The sequence below is a fragment of the Apis cerana genome, linkage group LG1 (genome assembly GCF_029169275.1).
Source record: "Apis cerana isolate GH-2021 linkage group LG1, AcerK_1.0, whole genome shotgun sequence".
NCBI lineage: Eukaryota > Metazoa > Arthropoda > Insecta > Hymenoptera > Apidae > Apis > Apis cerana.
This window is the reverse complement of record NC_083852.1, coordinates 6,939,160-6,957,700: the sequence shown is the minus strand read 5'-3', so window position 1 is coordinate 6,957,700 and position 18,541 is coordinate 6,939,160. Positions and strand designations below refer to the sequence as shown.

The window sequence follows — 18,541 nt, the reverse complement described above, 5'->3', positions numbered from 1 at the left end:
CGAAACCGATAGTGGATGGAGAAAGAGAGAGAAAGCTTTTGAGAAACGATTTCATTTTATCCTTCTATATTCCTATCTCCTTTCTGATTGTCCGGATTTCCTCAGGTATTCGAGAAAACGCTGCGACCCTCGGATTTATTAATGTTACGAGTGTCGAAAGAGCGATGATTATCGATGCGAATTTTGTAAAAAATTTCCAAACAATTGCAACAACAATTGTTTAACAAAGAAAAGAATTTATAATGATTTCGTATAGAATTATCGAGGAATAGAACTTTTTCCCATCTCTTCGAATATTTTGAATAATAGTTTCTCAAGTTGAATCGGGTAGAATTCCTGTCATCTTAAGCGCATGGGAATGAAAGAAGGACGTTAAAGGAAAGATGTTAAAGTGTCTTTAAGGAAGATTGATGAGAGCAACGTAGACGTCGAGCCGTACGCGTTCGCATTAAATAACGCCTCTCTTATACGAGAAATTATTCGGGATCATTTTCGTCCAAGATCAAACTTCGAGTGGGAAAAATTTTTCTTTTCAAATTTCCCATTCTTTCTTTCGATGACGGCGAACCAGGAGATGGTCTTCCTTTCGAATCGATAAACCAAGCCGCGATTTCCCCGCGAAAACGAAACGTGGAAGGTCGCGGAGAACATCCATCAAGCAATTCGCTCGTGGGGGGAAGGGCGGAAGAGAGATGGGCGGTGGTCCCATCAATTTAAAAGCCCCCCTATGCACGATTCCGTGGCGAGATTCGCATCGCGGAAGGTGCAGGCGTGACGTGATAAGACAAGGTGGGGGAGGAGGTGTTCCAGGGGAGGACTTTCATCCCTTTGCGGGGATTATACGGGCCTCTCTCTCCCGGAAGGAATGGAAATTCGTGCTCGAGCCTATTTTTCTTCCGGAAAAAGAAGAATGCGTGTGCGGATAGATTGACCAGGACCGGAAGCGTGGCGCGTGTGATAAAGTAGAGGAACGTTGTCGCTAATTGGATACGATGATTTTAATTCAGAAATGTAAAATTGTAAAAGTGCTGAAAAAGAGAATTTTTTATCGTTATTTTTAATGTAAATACTCGTAATAGGCTGGAAATGTCAAACTGTTTTGTGACTTGACCTATTTCTATATATATATATATATATATATTTCTTTTTTATTTACAATCGAGAGACCACCCGTATCAATTCATTTCCCATCTTTCGTTCTAATCTTGTCACTGGAATATTAATCGTCCGGCAAAAAACCATTATGAATTACAGGCCGACGTTATCGCGTTTATAATAAGGTCCTCTTATCTTCTCTATAAGTGAAAAATTTGTGTAAATATGGCACGGTGAAACGAGGCATGTCGTTTTAAGAATTACACACACATACATACATAAGCGTCTCATAGAATTCTTGCGTATCGCTCGTAGTTTTTATGCTCGCCGATATCGCTCCCATTCCTGTTACGCTTCACCATTCTATTCTGGGCAATCTCGAGGCTGACTTCCGTCGTTCATCCCTATCGCCCTTAACAAACGAACGGGTACAAAACCTTATCTTATTACTACTGGCTCCTGATGACGGACCCAGTTTTTGTCAGGCTTCGCGGTGGCGACCGTAATCTACGTTTTCTCCACGAATTTCTCCTTTTTAAGCCTGGGACAGAATCGAGAGAGAGAGAGAGAGAGAAAGGCTTTTAACTGTCCACGATTCGATTTTATCATTTAACCAAGAAAACTTTATATTCACGGTACAATTTGACACTCGCTTCTTCTTCGAAAAATGAAGAAAATGTCTTGTTTTCATCACCTTCTTCGAATCGTAGGTAGAAATTCAAAAGTCTTCGTTTTAATTTTAATTTCTTTTTTTTTGTTTCGTTTTTTCCTTTTCTCTTTCTTTCTTTCTTTCTTTCTTTTTTCTTTTTTCCTTCTTTTTTTTCAAACTCGTTACCCCTGTAAAGTGGTCTATAATGGGAACCATGCCTTGAAAAGTGATCAAAGGACACGCCACGATTCTGAAATACGTAACGAAAAACGTCGAGCGACTTTTTAGAGAAGCAAAGCAACGTATCGTTCCCATCTGACGAGTACAGCGCAGTGAGCAAAGGCCACCCGTTAATTAACATAAATTGTTTGCTTTTTCCCCGCTTTTACCGTTTCCTTTTCCATCTTTACCTTCTCCATCGTCCTCCTACTCTCCTTCCATCTTCCTTCCCCCTCCCCTTTCCACAACCAGTCGTGTTTCTACCTTTAATTACACATCACTGTTCCAACCGCGAGTCGTTCGTACGATGTATCAATCTCTTTGGAATTTGCCTCATTACTTGTCGACTGCAAAATTCTCAAGGAAGGAATAAAAGTATTTAAACTCGACGACAAATATTTCCTCGATATATTAAAATATACGAGGAAGGGAGAATTAATTTTGAACGGTCTTCTCTTAATATCTCCTTAATCCTTGAGCGAAATTTTATTCCCTATAAATGACGGGGAACAAATTGGAATTTGTCGAGTACAACTACTTTCAGTACAATTTTTCGTACACGAAATATTCTAAGGAAGGAAGAAGAGGATACAAAAGGGAGAAAATCTTGGGTTAAGTTCGCAAGTTGAAGCGTACAGCCTCCAACTAATAACGCTTCGTATCCGGGCCTCTGGGTTTCCGTGCCTTATTCGATCCACGAAAGGCGAAAGGCCACCACCGAAAGCTGGCTGAAAGGAAAACTAGAAACAAGGTTATCCTTCTCACGTAACAAACGTTATTACCATCCTTTAAGCGATCCATTTAGAATCGTTTCCATGATAAAAGTCTTTCCCTTCTCTGTTCTCTCCTCTGGAAACAGTTATTTTATTAATCCTCAAGTTTTATAATTAAACCGATCTAGAAATACCTGAACCAATTTGCATTGAATATATATTCTAATTGCGTAAAAATCTAACTGCCAGCCGTTTCCTTTAAGTTTCATGAGTCTGAGGATTCAGGATCTCTGAGATTGTTCGAAGTGGATTTTAACGATGATTTCGAGGACAATTTGTCGAGTTTCTTTGTCAATATTCTCCCTCCAATATCTGGAAGAAAAACCTGCGAGCATCTTCGTGCGTGTGAAAAGAAAATAATAATAATACGACGATAGAATGGAAACGGAATTAAAAATTTTAACGCGATATCATTGGAGGACGGCGATTACGCGAGGCTTGATAAAACGTTGCCGCCAAATTCAACCCCGATTTTGTTATATTTATGCAATCCTCTTAAAAGCCATAAATCAAAGTGTGCGCGCGCGCTTTAGCAAGAGAAAGGGTAGTTTACTAGCGGCCTCCCGAGAGGATCGATATAACCGACAACAGAACTGTGAAATTGAACCGGGCTCCTGGATGATTTTGGAAAACGAGAAATTATTAAAACCGAAAATCCGCCCCGTAATTCGGTTTCTCGATTAAAATTTCATTCGGGGAACAAGGGTGTTTGTTAAGCAGTTCTGATACGATTCGCGGCTTTCGATAAGGGATTACCCCTAGAACCTAGAGATTAATGAATAACGGAGGATTATTATCCTCCGTTATATTTCGTAATTTGTTTCGTCTTGGATATAAAAGGAAGGATTTTTACACGTTTCCTCTTTCTTTCTTTCTTTTTTTTTTTTTTTAATAGATGGAATTAGCAATATAGTTGGTTTAATGCGCAGAGCTTTACTTCTTGATAACTCGCGATAACTCGTGTTAATAATCGAAAGCAAGAGCGCATTCGAACGTTATTGTTATACGCGTATAATAAGAGGATTTTTATTAAAATTGTATCCCGGGAAGCCAGTAAAGCGAATATTTGCCGTAAATGAATATTTAGGTGTTTCGATGGCATCTATAATCGACTTATTGTCGGGGAAATTTTGCGATAACAATATTATTCTCTTGCGATATCTCTCGAGATAATGGTATGCTATAAACGAATGAACAATACGAAAGAATCGTGGGGGATATTATTTAATAAATTCCATTTTTCTCTCTTTCTCTCTCTCTCTCTCTGCACTTTCTCTAAGAATTTAATGTAATTCGAGTACAGTATAACTAATATATCGTGTAAGATCGAATATTAATCGAGATGGACACCATCGAATAATCTAAAAAAAATATCGCCAATTCTAGGACGGAAATATTCGCATTTTCTTTCGCTGGGAAAAATTTGGGTCGAGAGGATTCTCCTTCGTTCACCTGCAATTTTTTCCTCTTCATCTGTGGCAGGGAAAGAATGAAAAAAAAAAAATAGAAAGAAAGGAAATAAAAATAAAAAGAAGCGCATAAAAGGTAGGAAACCCACTGTTCCTCTCCAATGAGAGGAAGTTACTTATCTTTCTATTCTTCTCCGAAAAAAAAACGTTTTTCCATCCCTTGTTGTGCGCGTTTTCTCTCTCCCGTTTTATGGCGAGTTGCGCGAATTGTTACGTCGAATTTAGAAAATTTGCCGCCCGCTGCGACTAAAACACGTTGAAATTGCGTCCACGGCGGCAAGGATGAAGTTTTAATTTTACAATTACAACGAGGTTTTACGACGAGAGGGAGGGAGCTGTTGCAATAATCGTGTTAATAGTTATAATTGTTTGGAAAAATTTTGTATCGAGCGGGGGGAGGAAAAAATTGGAACAGTTTCTTGTCGCGCAAATTTCTCTTTTCTTTTTGTTTTTCATCTTTTTTTCTTTTTCTACATTCGAGCGACGAAAACTGTTCGAAATGATCCGACAGAGCTCGCCCCCTATCATAATTCACTCGAATCGAAACTTTCAATTTTAGCACAATTTTCGTGCGCAAGAAGAAATGGAATATATCATTCTCCCCAACCGATAATCCAAATTATCGCCGTACCATGCTCGTTCGCGAGAATTTATTCGTAACATTCCATCCGTGATGAATGAAATAAATATCAAATACGTGTTAAATCGGGGGGCGGCGGGGAACAAAGACTGTAATCAATGTATCCGCGATGTAACTACCGTTAATCTCTCTTTCTCTCTCTCTTTCCTCGCCCAAAAGCCAGACACGCTACCTTCTGTAAAGGAAGATTAATTCAAATTAAAATCCAATTTGAGGCGGTGTCTCTTAGTTCCATCCCTCCCACTAGTCGACGAGAAGGAGGAGGGCCACTCGTTATGCTTTAGGAAGGCAGCCTCTTCCTCCTCCGCTCGTTAAGTTCTCTCGAGTCGAACTCTCGAGAACCGTCCCGTGCTCGTCGACGTGGCTGTTTCGTTTCCCATACTTTCGTCGTCCCGCCGGCTTGTGAAACCGGTTGAAAATTCGCTGAAATTAACGCTCGACAAATACAACGTTATCCACTCACGACTTCTCAAAATGAGAACGAAGATCGAGCCGAAGCTGAGCTAAGATTTTTTTGGAACAAAAACGGATTTCGACGATGAACTAGTTTTTCCCCGTATCTGCACGTAAAGTGACACATACCTCTTCGTTTGCGAGTATTTTAGAATCGAAGAGATCGATTTGTAAATGGAAATTGACGATGATTCTGCTTATGCTTGAAACGAAGCTATCGTGATATATAATTTAGAATAACGAGAAACAATATAAACACACTCTTATCTCGATTCCACTTTCCACCAACGATGAAAACACCTTCGAAAAATCATGGATCGCCAGTCCCTCGAAATATAAAAATAAACATTTCCAATTTTTATTTCCTCCGATCTCTCCTTCCTCCCCCTCCCCCGAACGATCCCAACAATCCTCGCGACGGAAGCTCTCTCACCCTCGTTCACCCTCGTTCGACACGTACCTAAAAATCTCCTTCTCCGCGAAAAGGAAGAAAAAGAAAGAAAGATCCGTCCGACGATTTCTCACCGCCCCGCCGCCAATAACGAAATGACGGGATAAACGGAAATGACGAAGGAGCACGCGGCGAGGTATTCCGAGGAGTGGATACAGGCACGTTAAGGGTTAGGGTGAGGTTATTCTCACGAAGATCGTCGGAGATGGCCGAGAGGAGCGGAAACGTTGCGCGCGGCGCCTCTTCAACGATCAATACCACAGCAGCGGGTAACCCTCGTTGTAATACCGCGTTGCACGCCGCGTGCAACGTGGCTATATAACGTTTTAACGGATTTTTCATCGAGAATCCGTCGAGCTTGATCCCGTTGAATTCCTTCGCGAGCCAGCCTCAGCCTCGGATCGGGGTCTCCAGCTGACTGGATTCGAAGTCGGATCATCTTTCGGCCGACAATGGGGTGGCAGGCACGCGATGCTCTTTCTCCACGCAGGTTTTCCTCCACCAAACACCTTCTTTCTCTCCGAGGTTTCGTGTCACCGGGTTACGCGAATCTAAATCTAAGAAGAATCTGGATTTGGATTTCTTAACGAAACTTCTCGCAAAAGAGGATCGTTATTTGAGAGAAAGAATAAGGGAGCGTCGTATACCTCGATAGAAAAAAGAATTGCGTGTGTCATCCTGTATGGGGCGAATGTAACGAATTCCAATATCGATTTACAACAAGTTGTCTCGAATTGGCGATAAATATTCAAACTAAGATATTAAAAAACGAGCTTAGAGAAGGCCGATCGGTTAACCTCGGTCAAAAGATAATTGTGAGCTGGTACCCAAAGCCGGTTATTAAGATATGATGTCGTTTCGATCGATATGAAAAAAAGAAAGAAAGGAAGAAAGAAAGAAAGAAAGAAAGGAAGGAAGAAAGAGTGTAATCGAAGTAACTGAATAAAACATGGCCCACCTTTGTCACGGCAATACGTTTAATAAAAACCGCAAAAAACTGTAACGAAATCGTCGGTGTTAAAAAAAAAAAAAAAAGGAAAAAAAAGGAAAAAGATCTGCCCGAGGTCCGCTATTCATGCATTCACCGGGAAAAGCTATTTATTTCAACTTAATGAAATCTATGCTGAATTTAATTGGCCGATCCCCGGTGCACCGAAACTTCTTTGTCACGTTTCAATAAAGAAATCGTGTCTTTGATATTGAGATTCGAAGCTTTTGGATGGCAAGACAAGTAATTTCCATGATATTGAACCATAGAAGGAAAGGAGGGAATTTTTTAATAATTGAGCCCGGGGATATATAAGGCGGCCGTGGAATAGAGCACGGTATGCCTTGAATACACTGCCTAAGGAATCTGCCTGACCCCATCGAGCCTCTCTAACCCAATATTTTTCTATTCTTTTGAACATCTTCCAAGGCTTACAAGGGATTCCCGAGAAAAAGGGAAGCCATGAATATTCCTCTCGTAAACGATAGAGAGTGTAGGAATTTTTGGAAACTCTCGCTCTTTTTTTTTAAACCTGATTTAACCGCGATTCGCAATCGAAGGGAGAGACACGTTCATCTTCCAATCCAAATCCTGTTCTAAATACTCCCGCACACAGAAAGGATACAACGGAATTTACATCTTCGATCTTCGCTTCCACTACCAACTTCTCCTTGAATACGTAATAATCTTCTAACGTATAAAATTACACGGTTTAACGAGTTTCGATCGACAGAGTTATCCGACAGAGGGACAGGAGCAGGAATCGCTGCTTCCAAACTTCGAGCGATGAATCGAATCAACGACGGAGAGGAGAGGAGTTCGATGCTTTCCTCGGGCGGATCCTTTCAGAAGATTTTAAACAACGGTTCGCGTTATCCTCGTCAGTTATCGATGTAATTATCTTGGGGGGGATGTGGGAGGGGAGAAAAGGGATTTTCGAGGAGGAAAGAAGAGCGGGAAGGAAGGAAATAAGGAAGAGGTGGCGGGAAGAAGAAGGACGAGGAGGAGAGGGATGGAGCGAGAGAGATGGCGGGTGGCAATTTCCAGTTATAACGGCTAATCCGTATTTCATCGCCTAAACGGCGCTCGTTCGTCTTCGTTCATCCGCGGTTCGGGGATGGAAGTCGGAGTCGAGTCGCAGTAAAATATAATTGGGTCTCGGGGATTATTCCGCGGAATAGATCTCCGTGCGACTCCACGAGCCGCTCCTTTTGCGCCCCTTCCGGAACATCCTCATCGCACCGACCAATTGCGGGACCCCCTCGCGTACCCGAATTTATTAATCTATAACCTTCTTAACTTAACGCCGTGTGATGATCTTCTTCTTCTTCTTTTTCGATTTTTGAAATTCAGCTCGATTCGTTTGTCGTGGCTGTGAGACAGGTTGATGATATTTATCGATTATTACTAAGAATGGACGAAGGAACGAAGCGAGAGTCAACGAGAAGAAACTGGGGAAGGGAAGGGAAGGAAAATGAAAATGGCGGTATTGGTGAATGGGAGGGAGAGAGATTAAAAGGGGGAAAAAAAAATAAAGAAGAGACGCGGTAACTAACCATTCAATAAATTGGCTTCATTCATGGAGAGAAACTTTTCTACCGCGATGTAACGGACTTCATCATGAATCGTCGTTATCGAATGTGCTACGAATATGTTCGTCGAATCGCTGCTACCAGCAATTGCCCGACGATAATTAATCTCTATGCGAGACAAAACCGATGGTCGATCTTCTCTCTCCCCCTCGATTTTTTCTTTCTTTCTTTCTTTTTTCGAATTCGAGCTCCTCCCCACTCGATTTCATTCTCTCCTATTCTATATTTTTTCCCCCCTCCTTTTTTCACGTGTTTCGATTATCTTCCGCTGCTATCTCGGTTTAATTTCAATTCCTTTTGCTCCGATTACAAAGCAAACTCAATTTTTCATATTCAATCTATCGGGGAGGAACGAAGAGAGAGAGAGAAAGAGGAAAGGAGAAAGGAAGGCTTGTATCGGAATCAGGGGTTCGAAGTATCCAACGTTAAAAAGTAAAAGTTCCACGTTTACGCCTCCTTAAAGAACGACGTTATTCGCGTCGAGAGGACTGGATGGATACGCAAACCAAGAAAGCCAAGAAATAAAATTAAATTCTCCATCTTTCTTTTCCTTCGCGCATGTCTCTGTTACGCGATAATTAACCCGCGATTATTTTAACCTTCACTTTTCCGCCTTGTAGAAGGGATCTTGGAATAATTCAATTTTTCTTTTCTTACCAAAAATAATTATAACGTTTTCACGGTTTCGAACTTACAAGTAGAATATTATAGAGAGGATTTTGAACAGCCCAATTCGCGAAATAAGAGAGGAAAGAAAGAATTCGACGTGAGATGGTGTGGAAGGAGCAGCGACGCGCCGAAAGGAATAGTTTCCGAAACGAAAGGAGACGAAAAGGAATAAAGGAGTGGAAGACACTCGGATGGAATGTGGCCGGCTGCATTGTGCGCCAACCTCGACTAATGAGAATGGAAACTAGGAGGGTGAGGGAGAAGGGGGTTGGTAACGAGTGGAAGGGATACGCGGATTTCGGTTTGGAGGAAGCAACAACCTTGAGAATGCAACAGGGAGAGGGCGAAATCGACAAAGTTTTTTAAGCAGCCGCGGATAAAGATAAGCAGATGAGACGAGAAAGTGTGCACGCATTTTGGAAGCATAAAATATGGAATTCTAGCAGAGTGAAATTAGAAGGGAGGAGGAAGTTACGAGAGGGCATTTCTTGATATTGCATTTCGAGGGCAAGTTTAATTATTCGGACTGGGATTAATGAAACGTGAGAGTATGTATATTACAAGAAAAGAGATTTTCGAGGATAAGATTGATATTATTCGACCTTTTACTTTTTCCAATCTAACTCGGATAATAACTCGCCAATAAAATCTAACCGTCCAATTTCTATTTTTCATCCTCGATTTTAATTAGATGATCATTGGAATTAGGTTTTATATATATATATATATACTCTTATCTCGTGGAAATATCCGGTGGCGGTGATTTAGAATGGAAGATTGGAATTCAAATACCGACAATGAACTAGATGGAAACTAGAAGTGGGGAAAGAGAGAAGGAAGCGATATCGGGGCAGCGACGACCGTTTGCAGGAAAACGAGCGTGCACGCGCGTGGGCGCTGCTTCGACTGATAGCGAGAGACACGCGCCGGATTTCCTGTGCGTCCTATCCGAAGACGATTAAACGGGCAGATAACGGTTGGCGACTCGGTGTTTCGTGACCGTCTGGATTTGAGCAACGAGGTAAATGGAACCTCCTTCCTTCTTTTTCGAGAAAAACGAATCGCCGAGATCGCGTAGTTTTCGTTCATTTAGGCAGATTTAGGCATGATTTTAACGACGGGTTCCAAGTGGATAATCAATGAAACGAAGTGCAATATCTCGGCGATCGTTTTAATAACGAAGAAAAGCTCAAGTGCTTTACACACGCGTGAATTTATGCTGATTTATGCGCATAATGTACAACTCGAGTTACCCCTTTGAAATCCGTATCGCCTCTTTGGATGCAACAACATTCATCACGCCTTGACGCTTTTCCATCATTCTATACTTTTGGTTATTTTTCAAACGAACGCTGCTTTTTGTTCTACCATTCTCCGATTGCATATTATTAAATATCGTATTATATAGAAAAAAATTTGCAAAAATTCCAATTCGAATGAAACAAACTGCATTCTTTTAAAATGTTTATTTAGCAAATTTATTAACCGTAGTATCAGTGAGACGGAAAAATAAACTCTTATTTTGCTGTTAATTACTTACGATGGGATCGTCGTCCTTTTAACCATATATTCCATTCTTTATCCCTCCCAAGAGGAATCTCGCTACGCATTGACAAAACTAATTAACCGATAATTCCTCCCCCTCCTCGTATCGAGATTAACATCGCACAATGTTCCAATAGAGTCTCCAATAAACTCGAGCATATTACGAGGTACATGATTAAACGCGAACTGATAAGCTGGTTAAAAAAGTAGCTGGATACTTTCGACATTGGACAATTATTCTGTATCTTCTTCGAGACGTGAAAAAAAAGATGAACTTCGTCCACGAATCTTTTATATCTAATACCAATCTAAATATAACAATACGATTATGATTAAAATGAAAGAAAGCGTCGTTATGAACATAACATTTGTACGAACTTGTGCAAGATACCTCTTTTTCTTTATCCAAGGAATCGATCCTATATTCGCGTATCGGCGACAGTCGGCCGCTTGGAAAAGGGAGCCTTTTACATTTTCCCGAGGAACTTGACGGTTACGCGATGCAGGTTCTCCGGCCTCTGTCTCTCCCTGTTCCCCCTCCCCTCTGCCATTCCCGTTTCTCTCTTTTCTTTCGCCAACAGCATCGGTGAAAGTTTCGCGAGTTGCGCGCCAACTGTTCGAAAGTTAAACGAACGACTCCAATTATGCAGCCCACCGTTGCAACCAGCCATACTCTCTCCTCTCTCTCTCTCTGTCTGTCTATCTCCGCGAAACTGTTTATTTTACAAATTTATTATTGGCACTACGTTACGTAGGAATTGCCAAACTTGCTCTTGCTTACAGAATTCGTTTCCTTGGTTTACATGCGCCCGCGTATCTCTTCTTTCGATTGCGTTCGTAGCCTTGGAGCCAGCTTGTTGGCTCGAGTTGGAAAATTTTGGTTATTCGAGAAATCTTGTTTAATTTTCGTCGAGGAAAATTTATTAAAAATTTATTCGTTCTTTTTATTTTATCCTCTTGTCCGTAATTCTCGAGACACTCTGTGTGAGAAAAGAATGACCGAAGATATTGCGGAAGGATGTAGCCTCCTCCCGACTTTTAACACCGGGAACGCGGGGGCGGCGAAGGTTATCGCAATGTGGCAACCACCTGTGAGAGACCTGGTTCGACAAATTTGCCCCGCTGTCGGCTAAATTGCTCGTACATATCGAACAAAAAAATCGGGGCGGCCCTCGATGACAAACAGTGCGTGGAAAACGCCGCACTTTTTCGCCTGTTACGCGAAACGGTCGGCCGAAACTGGTAAATGTTCGCCAACATTTGTCTGATTGCTGCCCGGTATTTTTGACCTCCTCTCCGTTTCCGTCTTTCGTAAAAATAATATCCTCGATTCCTCGAAGAAAAGGGGGGAAAGGGACCGTTCTGAAGTTTATATAAAATATCGAAGAAAATTAATCGCAACAAAATGTTCCACATTCGAAATAATATTTCTCACCCAGAGACATCGTTCCAGAGCAATATCGGAGAAGTGCAATAAAATCCTCCATAAAATCATTCTCTCCCTCTCTCTCTGGGCCATTAACGCATCTCCTTTCGGCGAGCGGCAATTATCGGAACGGCGACAATCATACGAGTGAAACGTTGAGGCATAATTCGAGAGGCCAGGAGGGAAAGGAGAGGGGGTGGATGGAAAAGCGGCTTTATACGAGCTCGTACACGCGTCTACCTATAGGCCGGATTGTTCCGTGTCCGGGATACAGCCGGTGGTGGTGGGTTGAAGTTCCAATAGCTGTCGAATTATTGGCGAACGATTAAAGCAATGTAAAGTCTGCCCCGGCTCGTCCCGCGACGAATAATTTAAGCGTGCGATTGGTGGCGGGCAAATAATGCCCGTACGATAAACAACGGGCCCGCCGACGCAAGTTAATCGCTCCATTGTCCGATTGCGTCAACGTGCGTGAACGAATTCTCTGTCGCCTCTACCCGCCTCCCCTATCCGCCGCACACTATCGTATAATGGCCGAAACCCCCGGGTCCATCCAACATCGGCGGCCTCCAATTCTATTCCATCAAGGGGGTGGAGGGGAGTTCGTGTTTCGCTGAATATTTAAAAAAAAAAAGTGATTACCTTCTCCTTTTTTTTTTTTTTTTGTGAAAATATCGTGGTGCAAGGTTTGAGTTACGGACGAGTTAGATCGATGTTTATTTGGAAATGTGAATTTGGTTTTTTTTGAGATTGTCGACGACAAATTTGAAGGTTGAGGTTTTAAATCGTTGATGGTATAATTTTTAAGAATATTCGTATTGATTATGAAATAAATTACAAAATGGAAAAATATCGATCGTGTAAAATTCAAACGCTATAAATTAACGTTATTCCACCTTCTATTTTATATATAACGGTATAATTTTAATTCACTGTACAGTGTACTCGCTTTAATTCGAATCATCACGGATAATTGATCGATCAATTGTTCGAAACGCGAAACAAGAAGGTTTACACAATACAGATTCCCGTCCGTTCCGCGTTGTAACAAATTTTCGAAACATTTTCGATCGTCGCTACATTCGTAACCGCGTAATAATAAACGAATTAAACGGTAGGCTACACCGTGAGAACTTCAATTATCGATGCAGCGTAGCTTGTTTAATTCAGGCGGAGATTTCGCCGGTGACATTCGAAAATCCCGAATAACAGGGAAATCGGCAAAAAGGGTAACGGTGTCGGCGATAAAACGGTAACCGATTATTTTACTGAATCTCGTTAAGCGCGGAAAATTCATTTAACGAATGGCTAATTAGTCTGTCGTGTAGTTAACGTTCCCGTCTTGCGACAAGCGCATTATACAAATTGATTTATTGGACAATCAAAATTAGACAAATTATACATCGCTCGCACGTACACGTTATATGTATTTCCAACGAGAAAATCCTTCCGATATGATCGAAAAGATAATTTCCCGTTAATAATTTAATAATGAAACGTTTTCGAGCAACAAATTTTCTTCGCTTCCTCGAAACCTATCCCAACCTCGCGTCTGAAAAAAAACCGAGAAAACAATCGAGAGAAGAGAAGAAAAATACTTTCCATTCGATCCGCCCTATCCCAACCCCGATCCACGACTATATTCCTTCCTTCGTTCCACTGTTTAGAATTCTAATCCGGATTTGATTATTTTCAATACAGAGAGAGAGAGATCTCGAAAATTTGAGGGAGGGAGGCGAGGTTGGGGGAAGTTAGCGCGCATTTCGTGAAGGAAAATTTCGTGCGATCTCGTTTCGGGATTATCGACCCCTGCACCTAGATAGGGTGGTTCTGTGCGGCGAGGGTGGCCAGTGGGAGGGGAGGGGGTCGTCGTCGTGCCCACGGTTATGAGCCTGTGTATATACCGGGCGCGCGTTGCAATCAAGAGGGCGAGAGAAAAGCAAAAAGTCAATCAATCGGGCCGAGAGCATTGTTTGCACGAGGCTTAACGTTAATTCCTATTTGTAGATCTGATTGGATTGGGCGACCGCGCATCGGATTTCCTTTTCATAATCCGTTGTAGGGACGGGGGAGGGATGGTTATCGTGGAGAGAACGCGACGATTCTTGCGACGACATCGATATGCGCCACGATGATAGATTGCTTCTCTCTCGATCGTTGATGGATAATTTCGCGCCACCGCGTTGATCGATACGCTTACTCGATTATTCGCCAGTCAAAAGGGGACATCCCGTGGAATTGACTTCGCTGGTTTATTTATTTATTTATTGTTTTATAATTATTTCTTTCCGTGTGTGGATTTTCGACATCTTCTTTCTTTTCCACGAAATGAATTTTTAAATTCAAACCTTTTGGATTTTATTCGCCACCGATAAAATCTACTCTACTAGATAGAGAGAAGAAAATCAATGAAAACGGGGGGAAACGGTCGATCGTGATCATTTACGGCGCCGTCGTAAACACGTGGCTCGAACATCTCGAGAACGTGGAATAAAGGTGGAATAAATCGCCGATTCCTCGAGGCAGATTAGGAGAGAGGGGGTCCATATTGTCAGAGAGGGGGGCTAAAAGGTTGGAACGGAGGACGACGCCGTCCACGCCGATAATACTTTCACCCAGGTTGTAAAGGGTACGGGTGAAAGTGGCGGGACACGTAGGCTACGGTGGAATACTATATCCACTCCTTGGGAGCCGTTAAGCTCGTGTACGACTCCTCTGGGATACCAACTCTCAGGCTCGTCCTGCCGAGTAACGACCGCCTTTCCCCTCTCTTATTCCGGCCCTCCTTCTTCCATCCTCGTTATCTTCCACGCCTACGGATCTTAACATCTCGCGTTTGATCATTTATAGTCGCACCTTTCCTCGAACGTGTCTCCGAAAGTGTTGAATCAAAATACGATATCGAAGACGACGATTGCTCAAAATGTACAAAAATACCTGGTGGTTGGATAGAATTAATAAATTCGGAACGTGGGAGTTTTTGAATGTACGTTTTCGCTCTAAAAAGAGGGAAGAGTTCAATTCGCGTTTAAATAAATCCGAAAATAGCGCGTTAATGTTAAAAAAGGGAGAGAGAGAAATGTTTGGGTGGATTCTCTGATTCGGGGCGGATGCAAGCGAATGAAGGGATAAAAAAGCAGGGCAAAATGGCGCGGAGCATGGGGAGAAGCAGCAAGAACGGCAATACTAATTTGTCCAACATCGTGAACAAGGTTGGTTAATATGTATGATGTACGAGTGTCGTGTTACGTGTGGTCGATGTCGCGTATCATCTTTATCCGGCGTAACGAACACGACTTTCTTGTCCTCGGACTCCGAAACAATGGTCTTGAGGTTGTAAAGGGTGGACTCGACTTGTTAACGAAGTTCTCTCCTGCCCTGTTCCACTGTATGCTTGTCTGATTACGAAATCGGATACGGAAACGGGATGAGGCGAACACGCACGCGCGGAAAAAGTGGAGCTCGACGTGCTGCAGATGTGTGGAGAAAAAGAACGTTCGGATTATCTTTGTAACGAAATAACGTTTCTCGAACTTTGATCAAATATATCGAATACGTATGTTATTTTATTTTATGTCGTTGAGAATTCCAATTCTTTTCTATACGTTTAATTACAGTAAATTACAGTCAGCATTGCTGATCAGAAATATATCAAAACGAACATTTTGATTGATAATTGTACTCGCATATCGAAAATGGAGAGATTCGTTTATAAAATCGTGGCTAATGGCTCGTCGATTCGGAGGCTAAGTCTAAACGTCGGGGAGATGGGATGAAGAAACGCGAATCCTCTTTGAAGTTTATAGAAAAAGGAAAAAAAGAAGAAAGAAAAAAAGGGAGGAGGGAAGAAAAAGGAGGAGGAAGTCGGTAAACATTAATCGAATCCTTTAATCAAATTCGCTTTCATCTCTCGATAGGCGGTCTAAAATAGAGAGAGAGGTTGCTTATCGATTCAAACGACTACCCTTAAAACGGGGCCGGAGTCAATTCGCAGACCCCTGGACTCAAAGAAAGAAGAGACGAGTGGAATGAAAGGATGAAAGGTAGAAACGGCGGGGGAGGAGGGTAATGGCGGAAGATCCGGCAGGTGGAATGGAAAGTTTGCAAATTTCTTGCATGAGACACCCTCCCGCCGAGAATCTACAGAGAAAATTCATTATCTTGCTTAACGTGAAATTTATTTCTCGTGCCGTTCCATGTCGCGTACGTAAAGATATTGAAAGATATCGACAGTTTCGTCACAAAAAAAAAAAGAAATTATTGATCAAATATTATACAATTTATACGTATAGTTTTATAGTTAGAAAGATTTAGAAAGATTCGTCAAATTCAATCTCGAAAATTACGAGTCAAGGTACCCGTTCAATCCCAAGATCAATTTTCTCCTCGAAAACTGGTCGTATCAGCGTCGTGTAGCGCTGCTAACCCTATCGATTAATCCACGGCCCAACAAACCAATTCACTCGAAGGCCTACAACGTGGGGAAGGGCTGGAACGAAATAAGCTCGGCAACATGGGGACATTTCAGAGCGGCATCAATCAAAATAGCGCGCGCGCGGCGATCATCAAAGTAGCCGAGCCTCCTCTTCAAATCGTCCCGCCGCGATAAGTTGTTGACACGGATGGGCATCCATCGATGCAATTACCATTTGCTTGCCTCTCTGTGTGCGCGCACACAACGTCTCGTTAACTTCGATCGTCTCCTCTAATTCGACTCTTCCACTCTGCGTGCCTCGATCTCCCCCGGTGTTCCAACCGATTTCTGGAAATTCAATTTTTCCTGATGTCAACAAATCAATCGAGTAACACAGAAATCCTATCCTTGGAAAATACCCGCCGATCTTTTCGCCCCGCATCTAAGTAAGAAATGATCTCCCCACTGCGTCATAACACGCCGCTGTGAAGTGTGCCCTCTCCTCCCCATCGTATACGCAGTCATATCGGGTCCCTGTTGGCCCCGTTTCCGACCGAGTTACCCGACCTAATGATTCGCCGCGGCAGCCTCCAGTGTAACGCGATATTAAACGCGGCAACTCGAGGAATATGGTAATTCCGGGGAGGCTAACGAAACTGCAGGACAGAACTGGACACGGATACGCGATAAAATCCGGAGGGAACAAAGGGAGACGGTCGAGGCTCGCGCGTTATTCCGTTCAATTTCACCGTTCCGGAAGTTATCCGTGTCCGTGAGCCCCCATTCTCTTCCGCGTTTTCGAATTTCTACGCGCCGGTGGAAAAGCCGCCGCGTGTGATATCGGCCAGGAGGAGCCCGGCAGATTTTAGGGAAGCTCGAAATTCGAGCTCGAAAAGCCCCCTTTGACATTCAAATCGGGGGAGGCGTAATTGTACTCGCGGCAAGACTTTCGATGATTCGAACGAGCCAGGGGTTTAGTCGGAGATCGGGGGGGAAAGTTGTTGTTTCTTTTCTTTTTATTAAAACCGGTGTTGAGAAAATAACGGAGAGGGAAGAAAATTGTTAGAAGTAAGCTTCTTGGTTGGTGGGGCTTTCAATGAGTTCAATGGGAAACGATACGGAGAAACGTCAAGATTAAATGATAGAAGTAAGAGAAGTAAATTGAATGTATTATGAATTTAATTTTCGAAGAAATTTAATGGATTAATCGCCTATTTACCGGCGAACGACAAAGAGAAACACCGCAGGCAGGCTTAAATTTCCCCAACTATCTTTTTCCGCGATATTTGAAAGACATAAAATTTAAATTCCTGTTGTACAGCGTGGCGATTAAATACTTGTGGCACTGAACAGGCACGCTACAACATACCAAATCCGGCGCAACAGTTAACGTGTTAATATCGGACCACATATCGTTCGAGCATTCCTAAAATTCCTGTCAAAGATACAACGCGTTACAAACGCGAGTGTCTGTCTCTTTCTGCATCCACGGCTCCCCCTCCCCTCCCCCCGCCCTGTATCGCTTTCCGATTGAACGATACACACGATCGTATCGAGAAAAATCCACCTATACGCGAATAACTTCATTCGTTCGTGCGCGACGCGTGATCCTTTACCGGTCGAATTTCAATACCTTTTTTTTCTCCCCCCCTCCCCTTCTTTTTTTTTCGGTACATCATCGGTGCAACCGGCTTACGATTTTTGTGTGATACGTCAGTGTGCCCCACTTTTGATACACGAGACGTACAAATCGATTCCATCGAAACAATTTTCCTCCCTTTCTTTCCACCTTGTTATACGCGTAACGCTGTTTCGAAATCATTACCGTTCGATCAAGCGGAACGTGATATCGTAAAAAATATCGCGCGATATATCCCTATTTTGCATTATTAATGCTATCGTTAATGCTATTAATATAATGTGAATTAATACGTTAGACAAGGATTCGAGTACACCTCTCTCCTAATAAATAATTACATTGGAAAATAATTTCATCCATCCGTCGTCCGCCGTACAACTCTTCGATCCGCACAGTGTACCCCGCTTGTACAAGCGTACACGTCCAAAGCAATTGGGCAGAATTGGGAGAGGGAAGGTAGCTCGGACCTATCTATCCACACGGTCCATCTGATCTGGCATCTAACGATAAGAGCAACTT

At 42.5% G+C, this 18,541-nt stretch overlaps 1 protein-coding gene across 9 annotated transcripts in view; it reads left to right on the top strand.

The window, feature by feature from the left end:
• The window catches only part of LOC107994843 (teneurin-m), a 502,908-nt gene that overhangs the window by 231,074 nt on the left and 253,293 nt on the right, over positions 1 to 18,541 (top strand). The window lies entirely within an intron of this gene.